Source organism: Pantherophis guttatus, chromosome 2 (assembly GCF_059756535.1).
Source record: "Pantherophis guttatus breed Tessera chromosome 2, ASM5975653v1, whole genome shotgun sequence".
Lineage (NCBI taxonomy): Eukaryota > Metazoa > Chordata > Lepidosauria > Squamata > Colubridae > Pantherophis > Pantherophis guttatus.
The window spans coordinates 254541526-254549995 of NC_142064.1; the positions used below are offsets into that span (position 1 = coordinate 254541526).

Consider the following 8470-nt stretch of genomic DNA (forward strand, 5'->3'; position numbering starts at 1 on the left):
AAGGCTTTTTAGAAGCTATTCACAGAAAACAAGTCTTGATATGGAAAGTACTGGCAATGTGTAACTTGGTTTCCTTTGTTACTCAAGTGGCAGTGTGAGGTTAGGTTGCCCTTGTGAGTGCATGAAATTATACTGATTTTTCTTATGGCCAAAAGGGACAGGCTGTTCGGTTGAGTTATATTAAGAGTAAAATATAAAATTAAGAATAATTTGGTTTACAGCTCAGTGATCAAGCAGATCCTTTCACAACTGTGTGCTCTCCAGTTAGGTTCTCTTCAGCTCCCAGAAGCACCTGAGGGCTCTGTTGATTTACAACAGTTCCTTTAGTAACCAAAGTTACAACGGCACTGGAAAAAAGTGACTTGTGGCCCTTTTACACACTTATGACCGTGGCACCATCCCCGTGGTCAATGTAATTTACATTTGGATGCTTGACCACTGGTTCGTATTTATGACGGTTGCAGTATCATGGGATCACCTTTTGCAACCTTCTGACAAGCAAAGTCAGTGGGGAAGCCAGATTCACTTAACAACGGTGTTACTAATATAACAACTGCAGTAATTCACTTAACAACTGTAACGAGAAAGATTGTAAAGTGGGCCAAACTCACTTAACAACCGTCTCACTTAGCAACATAAATTTTGGTCTCAATTGTGGTCGTAAGTCGAGGACTACCTTTATTGCAAAGTTGGCTGATAAAGAAATTAAGGAATTCGGGAAGATTCCTAATTTTTTTTTATCTGTTGTCGGGCAGATTGAGAATAAGATAATAATGACACCAATAACTATAATTGTGGGTCACAAAAATACAGATAGTTCTCGACTTATGAGCACAGTGGAGTCCAAAATTTATGTTGCTAAGCAAGACAGATGAGTTATGCTCCATTTTACAAACTTTCTTACCACAGTTCTTAAGTGAATCCTTGCGGTGGTTAGTAACAGGGTTGTTGAGTCAATCTGATTTCCTCACTGACTTTGCTTGTCAGAAGGATACAAAATGGCTGGCTGGGGAATTCTGGGAATTGAAGTCCGCACATCTTAAAAGTTGCCAATCTGGAGAAACAGTGATGTAAAGGCTCTGGCATACTATATAGCAGTGTTGGCAAACCTTTTCGGCACCAAGTGCCGAAACGGGAGCGCATGAGCGTGCAGGGGGGAAACCGGAAGAGCAGTTCCCGGGCATGCGCATGCTTGTGGCAGGAAGCTGAGCTTCCGGTGCCCAGTGTGCATATGCATGCCGATCACCTGGTCTTCCGGTTTCTATCGTGCGCACCGGAAACCAGAAGCTCAGCTTCCTGGCATGTGCATGCATGCCAGGGAGCTGCTCTTCCATTTTCCTGCACTCCTGCGTGTGCGAAGACCAGCTGGCCGGCACGCATGTGTACGCCTGAACCTGGAAGAGCAACGGGTGACAGCTGGCGTGCCCGGAGATATGGCTCTGCATGCCACTTCCGACACATGTGCCATAGGTTTGCCAGCACGGATATATAGCATTGTAAAATTGAAATCTGTTAGGAAGGGTGAGTGAGTTTGTTCGGTGTCTGACATTTTGGTACTACTTTTGATTTACTACAGGTGACCAAACGAATAGCTTTGAACCAAGTCAGTTCCCAGCGTATTAGAAACTTAGCACTCCCTGGCCTGTAGAGTTCAAACTATGAACTTTTAACCAGAACGCAAACTTAATGAAACGGGTCGCTTACCTCAAATCCCTCTTAACCCAAGTTGGCCGGTGCTTCACATGAGCCGGTTAAGGGCCGGGGGTCAAAATGATGGGGAAACCTACGGCTGGGGTTACTTTTCTTTGCCACCGTGACTTCGGTATACACTAACCCCAACATGGCAGTGGGCGCGGCCTTCCTTTCCACTCGGCTGGTTGTTTTTTTTTGTTTTGTTTTGTCTTTTTCTTCTTCCTGTCCTGTCGAAATGTTCTTCTGGTTCCATCCTGCAACCGCTGGAAACTCATGCCTTTGCTTCTCCCCCAGCCGTTTCAGGACCTGCCTCAGAAACATCTCTGCTTTGTGTAGCCTAAGTGTCCCTCACGCCAGCCCTACAGGCAAGCTTCTCAATGTGATACTACGTTTTGCATTCCGCCTCCTGGGAATGTTCAGGCCCTGTCAGAGCATTTCACGCGCATGGCTCCTTGTCTCTCTTTTCGCAGTGCCCAGTCCTGTCTGATGAATGCCTCTTGCCTCGTTTCATTTTATTTTATTTTCAGTTGTTTAAAAGTCCAAATAAAAGTTGCCCCCTTGAGTTTCCCCTGGCACTCAGTCTGCACAAGTAAAACAGATTTCATCGCTCATGGGCTGCATGCAAAACGTTGGCTTCTCTCTACGTGCAAAATTTTGACGTTTGGAATGGGGTAAGTGATGTCCTTAATTTAATCTCTACCAGGGGTCAGCAACCTGCGGCTCTGGAGCCGCATGTGTCTCTTTCACACACCTGCTGCGGCTCCCTGTCAGTCAAAATATGCGTCACAACCGCCAATGTGCGACACCCGCCGGCATGAGCTTTTCGACCCCCGGTAGGCCAACCATGGATAAACCCAAGAAAATAAAAGTTTCAGAAGCAAACAGAATGTTTAATTCAACTACATATGCTAGTTTTGTGGCTGCTCAAGAAACAGTCAGGCACGGGAAGGGTTTTGTGGCTCCCGGTGTTTTCTTTTCTGTGGGAAATGGGTCCAAATGGCTCTTCGAGTGTTTAAGGTTGCAGACCCCTGGTCTATACCAGGAGTCCCCAGCCTTGGCAACTTTAAGCCTGGAGGACTTCAACTCCCAGAATTCCCAAGCTGGCTAGGGAATTCTGGGAGTTGAAGTCCTCCAGGCTTAAAGTTGCCAAGGCTGGGGACTCCTGGTCTATACTGTTGATCTCTAATAAGACCAGAAGAAGAAAAAGTCGTCTCAAGAAATTTTACGGTTATCATCCACACCAGGGACTAGCAACCGAAGGGGTGCTTACTCAACTGAAGTAAGTCCAGTTGATCTAAATGGGGCTCCTTTGTTTGTAAGCATGGCTTGAATGGCAGCCTCGGTCTTGTGTCCAAGGCAGAGCTCCTCGTTGTGTTTTCTCTTCTGCTCAGGTGGGACACCTTCGTGCGTTCCTGGGATTCATCTGTGCCGCATCTTGTCGTTTCGAAATACAGTGCTACGGGATCCTGCCGGAGTCTTCCAGAAAGGTGATTCCATTCCTCCTAAGATAGCAAAGCGCAGGTAGTCCTCGACTTACAACAGTTCATTTAGTGACCATTCAAAGTTACAATGGCACTGGAAAAAAATGACTCAAAATGACCGTTTTTCAGTTACAACTGTTGCAGCATCCTTGTGGTCATGTGATCAAAGATGCTTGACAACCGGTTCAAAGTTATGACCGTTGCTGGGTCCTGGGACCTTCTGACAAGCAAAGCCCATGAGGAAGCCAGGTTCACTTAACAACCAGGTTACTATCTTATTCAACTGCAGTGATTCACTTAAGGGTTGTGGCAAGAAAGGTCATAAAGTGGAGCAAAAATCTCAACAGAAATTTTGGGGCTGTATTGTGGTCGTAAGTCGAGGACCACCTGTAGAATTTATGATCCCTGATTGGATTCACACATTCCGTTTGTTTGAGGGGAAAAAATTATTAGCTACCCATCTTCCCACATGGGATAACCCTGGGCAGCTTTACAATATTAAGAGATAATGTTTAATTTATAGTAATATAAACGCAACACTATAAATACTATACAATCATCCTAGCTAAAAAGATGGGAGGGAGGGAGGGAATATGATGAGAGGGTAGGACCCATCAACCACTCCCAAGCCAATTGGCAGACCTAGGTCTTTAAGCTCTTATAGGAGCTCAGGAGGGTTGGAGCTGACCTCACTTCTGAGGGGTAAAATGTTCCAGAGGGCAGGCTCAATTCATAAGATATTGGTGCTACGTATGAATTCAGTCCTTGCGGCTTATTTCACAAACGATGGGTACAACAAATCAGGGTTTAGGATGATGTTGAACAAAGTTGGATCAGAGTTCTTTCATGCTACAAGACACTGAACGGGTTCTAGCAAGACCAGAACTCAGTTGGTGGACTCTCAACAATGCCAAGATGGTTGCGGCCTACTTCAACCAAAATTACGGAGATTAAACAAGGATTGAAAACCAATCAGTCCTTTCGGAGAAGGCCTCTGAATAAGTGATTTGAGAAACAAGCTTGAACCCACAGATAATATTTTACTCCAGGCCAGGGTGGATTTGATTTAAATCAAGTTGATTTAAATCACAATTTAAATCATGATCACTAGTAAAAAGGCTTGATTTAAATCAACTCGATTTAAATCATAATTTTTAAAGAGCAACTGTCATCTCTGCTACTCCTTTGACCCACTGTTGACTCACTGATAGTCCCAGTGTTGCAGAATATACAGCCTCATGCTACATAACTAAGCTCCATTTCATGCTGAATAAACTAAATTATTTATGTATCTTAAATAGAAAACTATTTTACGATAGATTTTTACCCCAAAAGTTTTTTATTAAAATAAATTTGATAAAAATCAAAAAAATCTGATTTAAATTAGAAAAATCTGATTTTTTTAAAAAAAAAATCATTGATTTTTATCCACCCTGCTCCAGGCTAATGTCCCTTCCTGCCAAAAACCAGAGCAGGCTCAGTTAGAAGTTTTGAAGCGGAAAATAACATAAGTGAGATTTGGTAGCAAATTACCTCCTACAAAGGCGTGCCTTTACTTCCCATGTGGAGGCACGTAAGAAAAGGAGGCAGATTACATGGAATAAGACACAACAATAGCACTGCTGGTTTCTGGACCCTCCCGTGCTACTGTCTTCAGTCCTACATGAGATCAAAGATAATGGGATGGGATGGGAAAGTGAACAAGTAGTCCTCGACTTACGACCCATAAGGGAGACTGCCATGATAGTTGTAAAATGGGTGAGTCAGGGTTTTTTTTTTTTTTTTCTGCAATCATCGTTAAGCAAATCATTAGTTTGCTGTGGGCTCAGTTTTGCCAAAACCCAGAAATGAGTGTCAAACCTTTGTAAAACAGTCATGCGGGACTCTGCAAACAGCCGTAAATGCAGTCATGTTGCCAAGCACCTGAACTACAGTCATGTGACCACCAGGGGGCTCAGCCGACGCGCTGAACTGCACATCTGGGTTGTAAATAGCCCCATGGTAGATCCATCCTAACTTCGAACAATTGCTATGCGACTGGTCATAAATCAAGGACTACCTGTATTCTCTGATACAGTCCCTTCTACAGAATCTTCTCAGACTGGCAGGTCCCACTTTCTCTGACCAAAAATTGCCAAAAACACATCCTAAGTAGTGGTGGAAGTAAATCCCATGTTTTGAAGACCTTACGTAAGGGAAGGTTGGCCTATGGACTGATAAGGGCTTACACAATTTACTTTTTTATTCTGAAAATGCCTTATTTTTCTTCCCCCTCTTGGGCAGGTCTCCTCTCCCAGACGGCACTGTAATCCCAGGATTCCTCAGTCTGAAGAACAGAAATGCTGTTCCAAAGAGCTATTTCAGTAGGTCTTTTTAAGATGCAAAACCTTGCACTCTTTGATTATTATGCAGGATATTTTTGTATGTGTTTTAAAAAAGAAAACGCAGCTAGGAAAAAATGCTTTCTGCTCGGTTGGTTTTAAAATTCATCACAGTCTGCTCACATGTTGAATCCCAAGCGTAGACATTTTCCAAATGAAGGGGGGGGGGAAGCCACAGAAACATTTATCCTCCGAGCTGTGGACTTTATATGCTGATTATTAAGGGGTTGGAAGGGAACATGAAGAATAAAAATAGCGCTTCTGTTACGTTGGTAGAGATCAAGCTTTCCAACAAGCTCCTGGAAGTTTGGACTACAATGACCATTGTCCCCAGCTTGACAGCCTGTATATAGGGTATGATAGGAACTGTAGTCCAGCATAGTATGAGATTGCCAGTGGTTGGTTTTGTTCATTGAACCGAACAAGACTTAAAAATTCAGGAGTCCTTGTGTAGATTATAGGGAAAGTCCAAATGCTTGAGGAAGATGAAGAAATACAAAGAGCAAATACATTTGTGGCAAGCTAAGCCATTCTTTGTACGTGAACAACACAAATAAAGTTTTTTTAAATTCTGCCAGCAGTCGTTCGATCAATTATTTTGAATCTCTCTTTTAAATCCTTATCATTTCCCACAGCATGTTGGGGAATCTGGGTCTCCACCATGGGTGAATTTCAACCTGGCTGGAGAATTCTGGGAGTTGAAATCCACACATCTTAAATGTTGCCAAGATTGGGAAACACTGGCCTAGAATATCCTGGCCTTTGCAAATGTTCTCCCTCTTCATTTACGATGGATGTTGTAGCCTTTGGCATTCTGATCTTTTCCATCTTTCAAGAATACGTGGAATGGTATGACATCACAGCAGTCTCTCCAACCAAGGCTATCCACAGATAGATAGATCTGTCTTAATAACTAATTACTGAAAAGATTGCAATTGTAGCCTCCCACAAAGGCGTGCCTATTACATTCTGTGAGTGGACACGTAAGAAATGGAGGCAGAACAACTGGACTGGCGACGTTGCACAAAATAGACAACTTCCTTTGCTATTTGTTGATCTCCGGTCCTACATGTCCTGTAGAGAATGTAAAGGATTTAGATCCCTTTTGATTAAAATGGATTTAGGTCTGCTCGTTTAATTAAAATGTTCCGATCTCTATTTGAAGACTTTACAAGTCTTCCAAATTGCTTTCATTTTGAGAGCAATAGAAACAGATTTTTTTTAAACTGCCTTTTTTTTTTTAAAGGATTGATTGAAAGATAGCTCCACAGTAAGTTCTTTCATAAATCAATTTCATGAAGCTGTGTGTCTTTTTTTCTAACAGTTGCTGTTTTTCTTGAGGATGACTGAATTATACTAAAAGATAAATACTTCAACATGGTTCTTGGTGATTTTTTTGTAGTTTAAAAATAGTTTTCTACTGTCTACTCAGTCAAGGGCATGTAAGGAAAATCAGGACGAAAGACAATGATATTTCAAGCACATACAAATATCAAGAAACATGTTATTTGTTACATGGAACATATCGTATTTTTCAGAGTATAAGACACCCCTTAATTTTGGGGGAGGAAAATAAGAAAAAAGCTGATTGGCAGGTGGATCAAATACCCCCAATCAGCTGTTCCCAGAGGTGAATTTTAGCAACAGGTTCCTTGGTTGTGAGCTCTGCCTTTTTTTTTTCTTTTTTTTTCTGCCTCTGAAACGTCTGAAACTGTTTCAGTAAAAACTTTTTCCTGCCTCTGAAAGCCTCCAAAACAGCTTCAGAAAAAAAGCCTCTGAAGCTCTGTTTGGGGGCTTCTTTTCTGAAGCTTCATTTCTGATGCTTTTTTCAGCCTCTGAAACCTCCGTTTGAGAAGCTTATACATTCGGAGTATAAGATGCACCCAGATTTTTACCCTCTTTACCCAGATTCGCTTAACGACCATATTATTTAACAACGGCAGTGGATCTGTGTCAGGAGATCTGTGATTATTAGATACTACAACGTAGGAGTTTCTAAGCAATTTTGGAGGCCCTCAGAGCTGTTCAAATTGTCCATTATCTTGACACCTCAATAAGGAAATGGCTATGGTATATATCTCTACACTTCAGTTTCCTGAGACAGACAATATTTCACACAAGGGATTGAACTTCAAACTGACAGGATTTGCTTTAGTTTTCATATTTCCAAACCAATGTATTTTGGAATTACAAAGTATGCCTGCCTGTCTAAAGGTAAAGGTAAAGGTTCCTCTCACACATATGTGCTAGTCGTTCCCGACTCTAGGGGGCAGTGCTCATCTCCATTTCAAAGCCGAAGAGCCAGTGCTCTCCGAAGACGTCTCTGGTCATATGGCCAGCATGACTAAACGCCAAAGGCGCACAGAACACTTATCTTCCCACCAAAGGTGGTCCCTATTTTTCTACTTCCATTTTTTACGTGCTTTCGAAATGCTAGATTGGCAGAAGCTGGGACAAGTAACAGGAGCTCACCCTGTTATGTGGCGCTAGGGATTCGAACCACTGAACTGCCGACCTTTCAATTGACAAGCTCAGTGTCTTAGCCACTGAGCCACCATGCCCCTTTGCCTGCCTGTCTAAACTCCCCCAAAACAGAACATAATGGGACTCTTATTTGATGTGGAGCAAGAAACTAGAATCATTAATAAATAAATAATAATAAAGGCTGGATATATATGAATGTTCTAAAAAATGGGCCAGATCCAGCTGAGGCTACAGAGCAAGGGTGGGAACCATGGCCCCTTTATGACTTGTGGACTTCAGCTCCCAAAATTCCTGAGGCAACAATGCTGGCTCAGGAATTCTGGGAGTTGAAGTCCACAAGTCATAATGGGGCCATTCCCCATCTCTGCTATACAAGAAAAAAATCCAGAGGTTTTCCCCAAATGCATGCTGACGGGAGGAAGTCAAGAATTG

The 8470-nt window shown here is 42.6% G+C and overlaps 1 long non-coding RNA gene across 1 annotated transcript; it reads left to right on the top strand.

Annotated features, from left to right (window-relative positions):
* The first annotated feature begins 1274 nt into the window (after positions 1–1274).
* LOC117667953 (uncharacterized) lies at positions 1275–6126 on the top strand. Its single transcript, XR_004592181.3, has 2 exons — positions 1275–3179; positions 5457–6126. It is a non-coding gene; the product is annotated as an uncharacterized LOC117667953 (long non-coding RNA).
* Positions 6127–8470: the final 2344 nt, after the last annotated feature.